The sequence below is a fragment of the Balearica regulorum genome, chromosome 5 (genome assembly GCF_011004875.1).
Source record: "Balearica regulorum gibbericeps isolate bBalReg1 chromosome 5, bBalReg1.pri, whole genome shotgun sequence".
In the NCBI taxonomy this organism is placed as follows: Eukaryota; Metazoa; Chordata; class Aves; order Gruiformes; family Gruidae; genus Balearica; species Balearica regulorum.
Window position 1 is genome coordinate 63,550,696 of NC_046188.1, and position 17,140 is coordinate 63,567,835.

Below are 17,140 nucleotides of genomic sequence, written 5' to 3' on the forward strand. Positions count from 1 at the left end.
TCCACCACAGAAGGAGGACTCAACAAGCTAGGTAAGTACTATATTCCTGTGTGAAAGCCATATTCATTGGTTTTCTCCCTGCTATAAAAAAGCAGAACGCGTGTGGGGCCAGAGCTGTCCCAAAATGCATTATATTTTGACAGCTACGCCCCAGAGAAAAGTGGGATAGATGTAGCTGTTGTTTTGGGAAGGGAGGAAAGATTTAAACAGCAAAAAAATCAGAAAACTGCCTTCTTTCCTTACTTACTTCATGCACTTTTTGAAGCAGACCATCAGCCGCTGTGAATTTGCACGCTCGGCTGAGGAGCTCAACTGCTTCGTTGATAGTGGCTGCAGGTGGAGAGCTACAATGTATGTGTGTTTTTATATGGGTGTATACATACAAAGTCAGCATGTTTTCACTTTTATATGTGTGTGTATATATATACACCAGAAATTAAAGCGGTGCTGGCGCTTTGTGCGTTGGCAAGCGTCCGCAGGTGTTAAGGCAGCTGGGTTTATGGGATAGGTGCACACATACACACAGACTTGGAGCACTGTTTTCATTATACCCAGCCAGGAGGATTTTTAATAACAGGGCTCCAGAAGTTGTAAGAAAGGTTTATTTTCAACTTCTCTGTCATTCATGAAAAATACCAGCTCACAGACAAACCTGTTTATTAACTCAAAAGAGTCGTGATTACATGCAATCCTCAGGACAAACCCCTTAGACAATACCAAAATGCCACAATTTTCATCACGAACAGATTGTATGAGGTACTGCGGAACTGCAGCAGAGCAGGTATGGGCCTGATCCTGCATCCAGCGGAGTCAAAGGTTTTGCTGCTAATCTCAAAACCACGGGTGAGCTCCGGGGCTGGTCGTGCTGGTCAGGAACGATAGTTTTACCTCGGAACAGAGAACAGAAAAAACCCTGGAATTCTGATACCAGCTTTTGGTTGAAATATATTTTCTTCTCTGATCATCATTCTTATATTTAATAATTAGAGGTATGTGTACTAAGTAAGCACAGCAGGATCAAAATAATTTCCTGATGGAGAGACCGAGGCCTTCAGGGCAGGGTCAGTCTTTATTGCCTGTGAGGGTGCTGTCAGCATAAATAATTATCATGAACTTCAACTTCAAGCAATCAAACGTCATCGTATTGAAGGAGCCCCATTAAATGCTCAGATTGTTCTTAATTTGATCTAGTGCAGTCAATTCCTTAGGGTAAGAGAGACTGCAAAAAAAAAAAAAATCAATACAGCGTCGCAAAGGAAGCCGAGGTGTCTTGGTTGTGTCCACCAGAGGAAGTGGAACCGTGGGGAGGAGGGGACTTGGTCTCGGCCCCGCTGGGACACAAGGGCGATAAAGCTTGTCAGCTGCTCAGAAGCCCTGGGACCCGATGATGAGTTTTGAAGGCAACTCAGCTGAGGTAAATCAGACCCAAAGCAGCATTTCTTCTACAGCTCTGCTGAGCTGGGATTAAGCTCCTCTTCTAGGTTTCCTTGTTTCCTGAGTCTTACCCAGCCAGATTGTGTGACGGCATCTGCTCTGCCGTGACGACGCTTTTCCACCGCTCGCTGCGTGCAGCTGGCAGGCTGCTGGGGCGGTCGCTGCTGCCTCGCCTGGGGTTTAACTTCCTCTGCCTTCAGAGAGAGACGCAGAGCGATGCAGGTTTCAATGCACCTTCTGTTCCCTCTCTGTTTATAGTTCTGCAAGTCAAAATGTGCTGCTGGTTTCAATTTTTTTTTTTTTTTTAAATCTCCACTCATCACTTTCTTCAGAGGATATAGTGAAATACTAGATGTTAAAAGGGAATAAACCTGAATTTGTGGGCAAAACTTAAGAATCAAAATCTAACCCACTAGATCGAGCTTTAATATTCATAACATTTAGACTTATTTAACTGCCTGGACCTGTATAAACACCCCCTCCCCAAATTAACCACTTTTCCTACTCTATATATCTTGCACTGTGAGCTTCTGCTGTACTACCTGTTGCAACTATTATTAGAGAGCATTAGAAACTTGAAACAATTGGCACGGATTTTTTTTTTATTAGAACTGCTCTTCTCTCTCATGACTTAAAAATTACTCTTGGTCACTTTGTAGTAATTCTTTTAACCAAAGTTCGTATTGAATTTTTTCTAAACAAAAGAACAGCTTGTGGGAAGCAGATATTTTTGCCTCGTATTTTGATCATAGGACTGTGGAAAAAAATATAACTCAAAAAAAAAAACCCAGAAAAATTAATAAATCCAAGGCCATTTATAAAGTAAAAAGCCTTTTCATTTGAAGGCTCTCTCTACCTGCCCACTTACAGGAGTGGGAATTGCACGTGTGCATTGGGGATCCGAGTTTTCCACCAGAAAGAGACTGAGATGCTTCTTCTGAATTGTGCCTCAGATAACTAAATTAATTTCGTGTCAGAGATATTGCAAATGACATGGATAAAGATTTTACAAAAAAGATTTCATATTTCCCTGTCTCATTGCCAGTTGAATATTGGGAAACTTGACCTAATTCAGAGCAGGAATAACAACTCCTGCTCTTTCAAGTGGGCTCAGTGGACAAACGATGCCTTGCTCCTGCTCCTCAGAGGTAGAGAAAGCAAGCAGGCTTTCATATCGCCGTAGCCTTTCCCCCACAGCAGGTTCAGAGTGCGCGCTTAAATCTGCAAACGGAGGACACCGGGCTTTCCCTTGCCTTTTCAAAATAAATGAACAAAACTTTTAGCTTGCTTGTACCAAGCAGCCACCTTTTTGTGCGGCAGAAGATGGCTTTTGACTGACTGACACGGCAGGTGCCGTGGGAGCCAAGAGAATTCTGCATTTCAACTGATTGTTGTCACTACCAAAGCCTATTAACTAGGGTAATAAAGTTTAAGATTAAGGGGATTCTGCATGTTTGTGTTATTCTCCACAAAGCTTATCTTCTAATAGACCAGCTGCTTTATTACGCTTAGCCCATCCCTTCTCATTGTGTAGAGAAGCCACATGTACGAATGGGAACGCGCCGAGGCAGACCTCGTCTACCAGCTGGGAATATCGTATCGCCCTCGGCCTCCGTCTGGGAGTATTCGGTTACCAGCAGTTGCCAGCTGGGAACATCGCATCTTCCACCTTGCCCAGCAAAGCACGTCACGTTATTGTCAGGCTTCTGCCAAGACCGTAACCCGGTTGTATTCCCGCTCTTCTTCTTCGTGGTCTTGGGTGCTCCACGTGTAGCTGCTCTGGCTCTGCTGGCCCGTGGTGACCACGCCAGCTTCGTACTGGAGAAGGAGCAAGTATTCAGATGAAAACATCTCCTCATTCTGTTCTCTGGCGTATGCCCTTGGAAAAAAATGTTAAACATCTGTAGCAGAAAGTACTCAAATGAAACTGCCGACCATTCATCACTCGGAGGATTTATGGATGTCTTTCCCTCAACTCTTAAACCTTGTGTTTGCTGAAGGCCACAGCGTTGAGATATTATTGCCACATATCTTATGCCAAACAGGCACTCGACTAACCTCAGGTCAGGGGGAGGGGGACATGGAGAGATACTCTGTGTTGTCGCTCCCCCCCCCCTCCCCTTTTTTTTTCCTTCTCTGGATATATCCTAGATGCATTTTAACAAATAGGATCTGCCAGTGTAACACCCTGCCTTCCTCACAGCGTGTGTGGGAACATTAAAACACCGTTAGCGTTGCGCTTTCGATCCCAGGATCTTGGAGTGTTTCAGAGGGACAGAAGCAGCCTGGAGGAACAGGTCAGCAGGAGCCTCACAAAGTTCAGCAAGGACAAACACAAAGTCCTGCACTTCGGAGGGGCCAACCCCGAGGTACAGGACTGGGGAGCAGCGACGCTGAAAAAAAGCGGTGGGTCATGGGAGCAGAGAGCGGATCACGGGCATCGGGGCTGTCCTGGGAGGAGCACAGCCAGCAGGTGAAGTGATCAGACCCCTGTCCTCGGCACTTGTTAGGCCACATCTGTAATATTGCCTCCAGTTCCGGGGCCCACCGATGTAAGGAAGATGAAGAAACTATGAAAACAATTTTATCTGGCTTCTGTATTACCGTTTGTTTCCGCAATAGGGGCGTCCTTAATGGCCCCCCCAATAATGCAATGGGGGGGAGTGCAATAGCATGTCAACTCCAAAGTCCCTGCCCTTCATTCAAGGCACTCAGATCTTATGATACCTCATAGCTCCAAAATGAAGACTAGAGTTGACAGTTTTGGTCTTTGGGGATGGCATTACCTTTAGTTAGCAGATAAGACTACCCCTAACTTAAAAACTGAGTTGTCTTTTGGATTGATGTAGCAAAGCCAGAATAAACTGTCCTGAGGTTTGAGAACAGCTTCAAACGTCACTTATTTCCATCCCTGATTCAGACACACTGCCTTCATATTGGCTCAAGAGAACAAGCACATCAAAGATCAATATGCTTTAGGGAACAGATGGGAGGAAAAGAAGAAGAGTAATGGTGAGATGATTCTCGTATTGCTTTGAGGCATATTAATATTTCCTTGGCCACAAAACACAGGTCACAGGTGACTTCTTAAACTCCAGAATAAGGTAGGTTTTTGCTGCAAGATGCATAATGCTTGCATGAGCTGGGAGCCCTGCAGGTGTCTTTAACGGGTACCAAACATTTATTGGGAAAACAGGAAGAAAGAGTAACAATTGTGGGCCAAAACAGTCTGCATGGATGGGAAGACTTGGGCTTTTCCCCTGTTTAGGGGTGCCTGCAGCAGTAATGCACCCTAACAAACGTAGGCAATAATGCGCATCGCTCTGCAAACTCAGAGCCATAGATAAAAAGACTGGGCGAGAATTAACCAAATATCAACCAAAAAAAAAAAAAAAAAAAGGCAAAAAGAATGTCAAACAGGAGATTTTCCCTTCAGTAATTCACTTTTGGGAAAGATCTAGCCAGCCCTACTAGAAACTGAGATCAGAGCAGAGAGTGAACATAGACTATAGTGACAATGCCACAGTTCACACTCCCATAAGCTGCTTTATCATAAGGCAACAGCACTTAATTTAGCTCTTAATAAAAAGTGTCAGAAGATTAAGACCAAGCCGAAGATTTCTACTGCCATCCTGGGATTTAGAGGTTATGTTGAAATCATTAATACAACCACTATTTGAACTCTTTTGATCACCAAGTATTAAATTCATCCATAAGTACATAAATCCTAGGAAGCGGGAAAGCAGAGCTACCCAGCATCAACAGTCCTTTTTCACTTGCTTTTCTCATCATTGCCTGTGGTTGTAATGTCTTTCAATCATCTCCCGAACTGCATAAAGAACCAATACTACTGTTCCTCCTCATAAAATGCCGTCCTAAATTCTCTTAGAAGCTCCGTTTTCTTATTTCAGAGTCTCTCAGAGCGTGCATTAAAATCCCAGGTGGCTTATTTTCCTCCGCCGGGTCCCCGGGCATGCTTTGTGGCACCCCTGAGCGCAGAGAAGCAGGCTTGACTTTGCCCCCTGCTCTTTGTAGCCAGCAGGTGTTTCTCAGATGCTTTAAATGATGCCGATGAGTCGATGTGTTTGCAGTATCCCCAGTCATGATGGCCCAGCTGAGCCAACGCAGCGTGCTGGAAGAGGGCGAGGCAAATTTCATGGGTCAATATGGGAATGTACCTCCTCGTTCCCCTGGGGATTTCAGGTACGTTATACACTCCTGCACGGAATGTCTGGCTGCGTGTGGGGGAGGCTGCGAGGTGGGACGCTGCCGCCCCCCCTTCCTATCCGTGTGGGCAGGAGCAGAGGTCTGGTTCAAAGACACGGCACGGCAGCACCTGCTCTGCTCGGGTTTCTGGTGAGCGTCAGTCCTTTGTCGTGCTATGACCTTGCTAGTGTGTATGGCTTTGGGGTTTATCCCTGAAGGTTTTATTCCATATTTTATTATGATGATGTTGAGTCTGCAGCTATGAGGACTCATCTGCTGGCACAGCTGACTTCACAGAGCTGTTCTGGCGTGCACATCCCACCATAGTGGGTCTGCCTGTAGGTCCAACCACCTTATTCCTGTGCTGTGGTGATAAAAAAGAGAGCTATTTTTATTTTATTTTATTTTATTTTATTTTATTTTATTTTATTTTATTTTATTTTCTGTTAAATAAATTGAGTGGCTAATATAAAAAACAACCTCTAAAGCCAAAAGATCTGAAACTATTTACTAAAACAAAGTCTACATTGGAAGTGGAGGAGTAAGCACAGCAGTCAAGGAACTCTAGCAGCAATTTTTGTTGTTGTTGTTGTTTTAGAAGTTCTTAACAAACATTTCTAAACCAGACAAAGGATTATGCTAATGAGCCTGCTGAGTTGACACTGCCTTCCCACAGCCACAGCTTTTAAGACTATGGTCACATTTTCTTCTAAAAGCAACTCATTAAAAGAAAAACCTCCAGAACACACGGATTCTCACAGAGAAGCAATTCCTTTAATTATATTTTCTGTTCTACTTTAGGGAGTATTTGGATAAAACTGTCACTCCAAAATATTATACCGTTGTTTCATATTGTTTTCTGTCCTTAAAATGAAGATTTGTATGAAACCTCTACTTACCATTGCAGAAAACTGTTGGTTTAGGGGGGTTCTTTTAAGCACCCCTCACCGCAACGCTGACAGCTCAGGTTAGATTACGGGATCTCTTAGGAGGTGAAATGGTCTTAGTAATGCTTTCGACTTTCATTACTCAGCCAGATTGTGGAGTCTATCAATTATACCTACATTGACACGTTGGTGAATTAATTGGCGCGTTTGACAAGGACAGCTATTACCCCGTGTTGTTCTGACAGCTGGGTTTGATATCAGAAATTTGTCAACCTTCCCCTTCACGTGAGCTGCTGGAGGCACAGTTGAGGAGATCAGGTGAGGACATTGCAAGATTATTTTTTCTTCCCACCCCCCCCCCGCCCTGTACAATCTCAACATCTGGTGATAACCTAAACCCTAAATAAAATCACACACATTCATAACATCAATAAGCAAAGAGCATGCCAGACCTGTGCTATAAAACAATCTCCTGTCTGGGCTGACAAAGCATTCGAGGAGTCAGAAAACTAATTTATTATCAGAAAAGTTAGCACCTTTCAGTAATGACTTTCTATGTGTCCTTCAAGTGCCAGTTATACTTATTGGGTGGAAGTATTTAAGTTTATCTGAGTTTGGGGACTGGCGGTTACAAGACAGCTAACTTCAACTTCACCTCACTTAAAATCAGGGGCAAGATTTGAGTTACAATTGGGCGTAAATAGCGCTGGGCACAGAGCACCTTGCTGGGGAGCTGTGCTGCTCGCTGGCTACAGCTGTCCCACTTTGAGACAGTTCCTGATAGTTTATTTTCTTTTCCGTGGCCGCTCATGTGAGCTTTTCCTTTGCCTTTTAAGACCAGATTAGAGAATTAGAAGGAAACAACATGCAGGCGCGTTCCCCCCTGGAGCTGGCAGAGACTCGCTGGCCTTGCGGCCTTCGCCTTAGCGCTCCCCCCTCCAGAGGGAAACACCTCAGCTGGTCCCCAGCTCGGCGAGAGATCGTCTCTTTCTCGGCGAGCAGCAAAAGCCAGGCCTTGGCTTTGCCCGCCGTACCGATGGGCACGCAGAGGCAGGAGTGAGCCGTCCCTCTCCCAGCCTGAGAGCGGAGTGATGAGAATAGACTGCTCCTTCTCACAGCCTAAAGCAGCTTAGGAACGAACCCTCAGACACATAACTTCGTTAGGTCTAGAATCTAGCACTAATGATGCTCAAAAGTTAATTTGTAAACAATTAGCATATGTTAAAGCTATTAGGGAGTCAAGACTTACAGCAGCTCTGTACAATAGAAAAAAAAAAAAAAAAAAGAGCCCAAAACTTCCTAATTCCCCAGTGCAGGAGCCAAGTACCAGCCAGTTGGCTTTCCCAAGGCCACGTGGCAAATTGCGGGGAAAGGATCAGGTGCTTTGGGACAGTCCTTCAGCCACAAAGCAAGTATCATTTTTCTTGGAATAGAATGATTTTGTTTTTAAGTAATAATCTGGAGAACAGGTTGTCATCATCCGTTACCTTAAGAAAGCAGATGGTGGGCTGGTTGGGCTGTGACAGGGACTAAATCCGTGGGGAGACTGGTCTGTGTGGCTGGTGTCCCCGTGAAAGCAGGGCCCAAACCTGGCAGCGGGCCTCTCCGGGCAGCCTCGGGACTTCCCCGATCCCACATTTTGGAAGAGAGCATGCTCAACGAGAGCTGCCCAAGCTGGCCGGCAAAGGAGGGTTGAATCCCTGTCCCAGCGCTTTCCTTCAAAGCGTTTGTCTCCACGTAGATGGTTGCTATAAATCCTTTCTCCTACAACTGCGGTTTCTCCTCCTTGAGCAAACACAAGGAAGAGGAGCTGCTCCCTTCCACCCATTAGCCAGTTATCCCCGGGTTAATTGTGGGGCCTTGACAGGGTTTCAGCACAAGCCAGGTACTGGAGTACACAGCGCTCTGGAGATTTCGGCACGCTCTGGCTATGCCGAGAGCATTTAGAAAGATTTATTGGGAGACACTTAAACACCTAAGGAATTAAAGCACAGTGGCTAGGTGGCAACAGGGCAGAAGGACGGAGGTCTTGTTACTTGCTGGGCAGCTAGATCTTTAGTGGTTTTTTTGCACTTTCCCACCCTCCCCACGCTAAGAAGCCTTTAAATCTGTGTTTCTTGATGTTACGCTTGCTGCTCAGAAGACAAAAAAGGGCTTAATTTTTAAATATTGTGAAGACCATGGCATGGTGAAGCATTGTTGTCCTGGATAGTGTTTAGCTATCAGCTTCAAAATGTCAAGTGACCGTATTATTGTTACATCTGGAAATTACTGGTCTTTTAAAAAAGATAATAATGCAGCCAGGTTTTTATTCATACCTTACTAGTTTTGACAGTAAGTGGTATACAGTAAAGATTCGGTCATCTACAGCTTGGTGAAAAGATACATAGGAATTGCTATTACGGTGTTTATGACTCTGCTGAGAGGAAATAGCTGTAACCAGCTCATTTATTTTCTTTGACCAGGTCACATGTTGGTGGACGGCAAATTCATTTCATCCGACGCCCAGTTAGTACCAAACTTCTTTAGCAGCTAGTCCAAGAAAACTAAAGTTAAAAAAATAAAGATTTTGTAACACACTAAAAAAAAAAAAAAACCGACAACCTAGCAGGAGGTGATCTGGCAGGCTCAGTCCCACTGATTCTTGTAGGAAAATTTGCCTCATGGAAGTCAGTTGTTCCACTGACACGACCGGGGGCTGCTCGTGTGTGCAAGGGTTTCCAAAGCTCAGCTGCAGGGCTGTTTGCTCTCCGCTGGAACAAGGGCTGTGCTGCCTGCCTGCCTCGGCCTCGCGCCATAGGAAAATGGACTCCTGCGTGGTTTCTTGTTCTGCATTTCATCCCCCCAAAAAACCTAAGATGGGGCAAGAATGCAAGGGAAGCGCCTTGCTTATTCCTTCCACATCTGGCTGCAAAGCTGGTAAGGGATAAATCGTTTGCAAAGGGCTGGAAACGTGCAACGGACAAAACATGCAACAGTCTCTGTAAGTTTGGTGGTATCGCCTCTGAAGCAAGTGGATGGTTTAAAAAGATTATTCAATCAGCGAGCAGAGAAAGTTGCAAAAAATAAATGCAGTTTAACGGTGAAACATTTCCATTTTTGAGGTACTGCATTAAATTATGCAGCTGTACATCAAACTAACTTTCAACTCAAAGTGACCTTTGGTTAAGGTATAAGGAAATAATCTTATTTTAGGAAATATTTGTTAGGGGGAAACAAACCACAGGACATACATAGATTTTGCCCTTTCAGATACTTGCCTTACTAAATTAAAAAATGCAGCCTTGTAAGTGTTCATTAGCAGCAAAAGAAGCTGAGGGGTACATATAGTTAGGGTGATCAGAGTGAAGTGTTAAATTACCTGAGCCAGAACTGCAGTAGATTTATTTTAGAAAAAGGATGGTCAAGCAGCCATAGGCGGTAAGATTACCTTTAAAATGTTTTACTGTAGACCTAAAATAGCTACCCAGCTTTAAAAAAAAAAAAAAAAAAAAGAGAGAAGGGGGGGGGAAGAGAGAGAACATAATTTCAAAACCCTTAGCTTATTTTTAATTTATAGTCCTTGGAAAAAAAATAAGTGGATAGCCCAATCATTTATATGCTTGGGCAAAAGCAATACATCTATATAAAAGTACAGTGATATATTTCTGTTGCTAGTTTAATGTGCTGCTCTGTGCCCTGCGTGTTCTGATTCATTGGAGAGCAGCAATCATGTCGACAGGAGCTGTTCTTCAGTTCCCATCAGCGACAACTAAAGGCCAATTCAAGGTTGTGGTGGGGTCATGAATCTAACATAGTCACTGATAGAACAATTTCCCTTCCACATGACACCGTCGGTGGGACACAGAGGGAATATACGGCAAGGACCGCTGTAGGTATGTCTTGTTATTCCCATCCCTCCTCTCCCCCCACCCCCCCTCCTGTTTTATTTTTAATTTTTGGCGATGGTCCGTGCTGTTAACAAGGAGCCTCTGGGGGATACAGAATCAGTCAGTGGAAAATAAGGAAAGGGGAAACTTCTAAGCCTTTAAGAAACCAGAATACTCCTGGCCTCTGTGCAGGGCAACTCAGCAACACCAGCTCAGTTTGAAAGCTGGATGCACCCCAAGGCAATACGAGCTGTACATCCCTGCCAGTCTATAAACGAGAAAGATGTGGAGTTTGCTCCACAGTGATTTCACCTCTGGTACAGCACCCTTTGATTTGGATAAAGAGCCATTTTTATCTGGATATAACCCCACCAGAGTCACTATGCTTTTGCAGTATGAAAATCAGCCCTGAGTTTTGCCTGACGCTTGTTTTTGCACGCTGAAGCCCGTAGATGATCCTTCCAGGGGATTTGGCACAAGCTTTGAGCAAGTTGCAAAAAAAAGAGCCAAGTCCCACGATTGTTTCTGCCGTATGTGTCCCAGGGAGAGCAGATTTTGGATCAGATGAATAATATTTCATTCTCATGCTGCTATTAGTCATCACAAGACCGTACAGTTAATAGTGTGGCTTAGCCCTGCAAATGCTAACCACCAGGCGTGGGGCTGATGTTGAGGAGCAACTGCATTGCAGCTGATAGAAACACCTAATGCAGTCAGCTTTACATTTTGAAAAATTACTTCCAGTACCTCAAGTCTGCAGACTGTACTGTTTTCTGCCTTCCCTCGCAGAAGAAGCAGACCTGTAAAATGTGTTAGACCACGCAGTACTACAGTTCATTTGCAATTAATGTTTAAATGATGCTAGAAAGAGCTGCCGACCGCCAATTCAAAATCTAAAATAATCAGCTACAGCAAGGTGCCCAGTTAGACTCAATGCTTGTATTTCCCATGTCTCAAAAGCCAAAAGCCTAGGACATATCCACAGTGAATATGGATAGGTCCAAGCTTTTCTTGTGACCAAATTTTCCTCCCTTGTGCATTATGCTCATTCACACCTGGAGCGAGGCCACTCTGCAGAAGTCTCTGAAAAGGCCATAAGTGAACTTGACCTCACTGAGGCTCAGGTCCTCCTTCAATGGGCTGAGCACAGAAGGGCTGAAAGAATGATGACCCTTCCTATTCACACGGATGCTGTTTAAGGGTGTTGGGAGCTTGGCCAGCCTGCGAGGTTGAGCCTGCTCGCCGGTTCAGTCTTCCCCTTCTGATACACCAGGTGTGAGTCAGCAAAGATGGGGAAGAGGGAGCTGCAGCAGTACCAGAAACAACTGAGAGGAGCTCTGCTCTCCTGGGGATCTCCCCAGATTTCTAATGAATGTCTTGCAAATGAAGTTTTGCCCTCCCTTTAAAATAAGAGAAGGTCCCTCCTTGTTTTAAGCAGCTTCAAAGCTAGGTGAAGTTGAACAACCGCAACTCTCTTGGCCTGTCTTCACAAGCGAGGTGCTCCAGCACTCCAATCATCTTTGTGGCCCTCCTCTGGACTTGCTTCGACAGCTCTGTGTTTTTGTTGGACTGGGGACCCCAGAGCTGGACACAGTACTCCAGGTGGGGTCTCACGAGAGCAGAGTAGAAGGGCAGGATCACCTCCCTCGACCTGCTTGTCACACTTCTTTTGATGCAGCCCAGGAGACGGTTGGCTTTCTGGGTTGCGAGCACGCATTGCTGGGTCATGTTGAGCTTCTCATCCACCAACATCCCCAGGTCCTTCTCCTCAGAGCTGCTCTCAATTCATTCTCTGCCCAGCCTGTACTTGTGCTTGAGATTGCCCAGACCCATGTGCAGGACCTTGCACTTGGCGTCGTTGAACTTCATGAAGTTCACACGGGCCCACCTCTCAAGCCTGTCAAAGTCACTCTGGATGGCATCCCTTCCCTCCAGTGTGTCAACCGCACCACACAGCTTGGTGTTGTCAGCAAACTTGCTGAGGGTGCACTCGGTCCCACTGTCCATGTCACCAACAAAGATGTTAAACAGTGCCGGTCCCAGTACCAACCCCTGAGGAACACCACTTGTCACTGGTCTCCACTTGGACATCAAGTCATTGATGATCATCCAGCCAATTCCTTATCCACCGAGTGGTCCATCTGTCAAACCCATGTCTCTTCAATTTAGAGACAAGGATATTGTGCAGGACAGTGTCAAATGTTTTGCACAAGTCCAGGTAGATGACGTCAGTTGCTCTTCCCTTATCCGTCAACGCTGTAACCCCATTGTAGAGGGCCACTGAACTTGTCAGGCGTGATTTGCCTTTGGTGAAGCCATGATCTCTCACTGGTCACCCCCTTGTTTTCCATGTACCTTAGTGTAGTTTCCAGGAGGATCCACTCCATGATCTTGCTGGGCACCGAGGTGAGACTGACTGGCCCCTAGTTCCCCAGGTCTCCCTTTTTCCCCTTTTTAAAAACGGGGGTTATGTTTCCCCTTTTCCAGTCAGTGGGAACTTCACCGAACTGCCACGACTGCTCAAATATGATGGAGAGTGACTTAGCAACTTCATCTGCCAGTTCCCTCAGGACCCATGGAGGCATCTTATGGGTTGTCCCACAGTTATCAGCTGCAAATACTAAAATCACAGCATTGCTGGGAAACACTGAAACCAAATTAACAAAAAGCTCAAATCTAAAAATAGACCTGTAACTTACAATTTCCTTTAACAGAATTTTATTCCTGCACTTGTAATTGGAGATATTTATAGATAGTGTAAAAAAAGGGACTGAAAATGTGTATTTATGACTAATAAGGAAGAGCTGTAAATGGAAAGAAGAGATGTTGTGCAACATTCCTGCTGAAATACAGGCTTCCCCAACAAAGTCCCGTTAAGGATGTTAACTCTTACCCACTAACTCCCGATTCTGGCTCAGCCCCTGTCAGCTGTATGCAGCTGTGTCTAAGCATGTGATGGGTTGTTTTTTTTTTTTTTACTCTTGTTTATGCTGTTGTAGTTGCTCCTAATCAAACTCGCTGCAGATAAGATCACAGCATGCATTTGAACTCAAAGGTGAAAGCACACGTCTTTATCCTCTTATTGAGCAACTTCCATGTGTGGGCATCTGTCACACCACAGGTGAAGAAACTGGAGGGTCTGAAACCTGTTGTCCTCAGGCATTGCAGCTAAACTCAGTTCTTAGCCTTGCTTTGGGCAGGATGTTTTGCCATATTGATTTCGCTTGCATTAAAAATTCTTCTCTGGAAATGAAAGACTTGGATCTGTCTCATTATTTGAGATCTGAGCTGGCAACTGAGTTAATATTAAAATGACATACACACGCAAATCACATTTCCTATGTTACAAATAACTGGAGCAAAGCGAATATACCAACATGAATAATTTACCTTATGAGCTTAGCTCCTTTTTCTTTTTCTGGAACTTCCACAAGCAGATTGCAATTTCCTCCTATTTATTCATTATTCCAATTCAGTCAACAATTTAAAATAAAATGTTTACCTACCAGATAGCTGGTATTTTGCTTCCATTTTCAGTACTCAGTATTTGTAACAAAGTGTTAGTCACAGTCGTGTAATTAAATCACGTAATTTCTGTTCCTCAGCTAAATCAAAATGTAATACTTCTGGGAAAAAGTACTGTCCATGTGTCTATAAAAATCAAATTTCTACAAATAGTCTTGTCTATGTCTGAATTTCATCTACATTCATTCAGACTAACTCAACTGCTCAGATGTTTAGCAAGTAATCATTAAAACAGGCAAAGCAGTTTTATTTCCTTGCTTCTCTGTAAAGAAAGTAAATACATTTTCTTTCCTTTAGCAATCTTTAACTGCTTCCGCTACTCAGTTTTTCGCCTTCCCCCTGGTTCTGCAGGTGCCATTAACAAATAAAAGGCTACTGACAACAGATGGCTTTTAGCTGGTTTTATTCACTTCCTAAAAGCAGCCTTTGGGTTTCTGCAGACCAAGAGGAAACCAATACAAAGCCAAAGAAACCTTGGGTGTCAGAAGCAGAACAATGAAACGTCTTTCACTCTTCCCACAATTCTTTTTTTTTGGTTTTGTTTTCATTTTTCCTACCCAGGACAAGTTTTTTCATCCTTTTTAAAGTTATTTTTATTGTTAATTTCTAATCCTATTCCTCATTTATTGAGGGCTAACAAGACATGAAACCTGCACACAGGAGCTTAAAAGGCACCAAACCAACCCTTGCCACTTCTCCCTGCTTGATTTTCAGCTAAGCATTCAGGTCCTCCTCACACTCAGAAATGTCCGCCGTCACGGTAGGGTACCATTTCTTTCCATCACAACTGGAAAGACACTGTCCCACCAGCCCTAAGTCCTTACCACGTCCCACAGATCTAAGCAGAAGATCAGATTTGATCAGACATAATCTCCTTGTGTGAACAGCATCAGTTATTTGGTCAAGCTGCGTGGTCCTGCAAGGTGAGCCACCCAGGTGGCTCTTGATCACTGTCCTGACTCTCTACCTTCAAATGAGAATAGAAATAAATAAACAAAGATGAAAAAAAATCTGTCCTAGTAGACAGCATTACTGAAGCACACTTAGGAGAGGTTTTTCTCTGCTGCTCCTCTCTAATGATAGAATAGCTTTCAGCTGTCTGCCACAGCGATCACTGAACGCGATCAAATTGCTTATGAAACCTGTGGACTGCTCTGTTAGACACCGTGAGGACTAAACGTGCGTGCCACCCGGGCAGCTGTTCAAGCACAAGCACTGTAAGACCTACTAAGCGAGATGGAGTTCTACCAAAAAGTAATTACCCCTTATGGAACAAACATAGCAAACAGGCAATGCCAGGTGACAGCCGTATGCGAACTGCAGATCTTCCATTGCTAAAGCATAAAAAGCATGAACGGTTGCTCTTTGGAAGAGCGAGTTACGACTCTGCAGCCTTACTTAGCTGCCCTGTCGATAGGGCTTGTCCCCCGCGGGCACCGGCCACCCTGGGCACCGCGGGCAGGAGGTGTTAGATGCCTCCAAGGTCTGTCCTGAGTTCGGCTCGGCACTCAGAGCAGCCGCTGGATCATAAAGCATATACGCGATTCAACCATTCAGAAAGACTTCATTCCATGGAGGATTTCTGCCAACCCGGTCTTCCATGCCACTAAATGAATGTAAAGATTTTAACACCAGTTTGCACGTGCACAGCTCTTGGAAATGAGCAGAGGCTTTTGCAAAGCAGAGCGGAGTCACGGCAGGAACCCGGCTGCCGACAGACGAACGTGCGAAGGCAGGGCTCACAGCAGGCAGGGCGGCTCTCGCAGGGCAGGGATCTCTTCTCCTCAATCTGTTCTGCCTTCTGAACTGCAGTGCGCGCTCTGCATTTTTGGAGGAGACAGAATAGATTTAGCAAGTGGCTGCTTATCGATTTATAGTCTTTATGCTGGACATAGCTTTTTATTAAAGAAAGCAGATACTCAATAGTGTTAACTAGTAATGGGAATTGACTTTTCACTAATTGCATAGAACCTGGCATTAATACACTTTAATAGAAAATAGGCCTGTGCACTCCAGATCAATCCAAAAGTTTTTCCTGACTGCGCTACAGACAAAAGACTCCACCACCACCACCACTGCTAAATAAGACATTTTATTTATTTATTTATTTATTTACCCACCAATTACCGAGATAAGGACATATCTCCGGGGAACGAGGGAAACACTTTAACTTGGCTGCTCTTCGGCTGTTTGTTCGCTCCATAGGGATCATTATTTCCCAGTGCGCTATTCTGCCCCACTCGCCTAGTTTGTACACAGAGGAGTGTTTTTGTCTGCCGCAGGTACGGTGGGATGCAGGCAGAATAAATGTCCTGGAAGTGTGGCTGACATTAGAAATAAACACCTTTGGTTTTTAATAGATACTATAAATATGTATAAATACATATTATTTTATTACTTATTATTATAAGCTTGTTTTAAATGTTAATGTTATGAAACAAATTATGTGTTCGGCTTCACCTTTTGGTTTCTGGTTAGAGGAGGAGGAGGGGAGTAACAGCCGTGCGCTGCTGAGCACCCTCTCCCCCACCAGCACCCTCTCCCTCCCCAGCACCCTCTCCCTCCCCAGCCCTTCGCCTCCAGCCAGCCCTCTCTTGAACCACTCCTCCACTCGAAATGCTCCAGCTTCCACCAGAGCAGTCCCTGCCTGGTCATCTTGCTGGGTTTCTCTCTCTTTTGTCCAGACAATGCGTAGCGACCGTAACTATCTGTGATAAAAAGGTTGGCGGTTGTTAAAACCCCCTCAAGGTTATCATCTCGGGTGTGTGGGTCCCCAGGGCTCAGCAGCTGGGTGCTGTGAAGGTACCACGAGTTTCTGGGGGTCCAGCTGAGGAAAGGTAGCGTGTTCAGTTACAAACATTGCATTTTTCACCCAAGTGTTGTCACTAATTTTGAACATTTACTATAATGTCGTGCTCCCATTATGCAGTTCACGTGGAGGTTGCATTGCCTGTCAGCCACCTCCATAAAACAGTTGAAGACAAACAAACCGGGATCAAGACTCAGTCGCTGTCCCACTGAAACGCTCGTAGAAAATGAGAATATGTGCTCTCCCAGCAAACAGCGGTTCCAAGTGGAGCAAATTGGAGTCCCAGCCCCTTTTAGGCACTATTACCAGTCAAATAAAGCAGCTAATAATAAAGGATTGCTGGTTTATTTCATGCACTTAAATAAAACAGATTGGCAAAACCTCACTAATGGTTTGTGACGCTCGAGCAT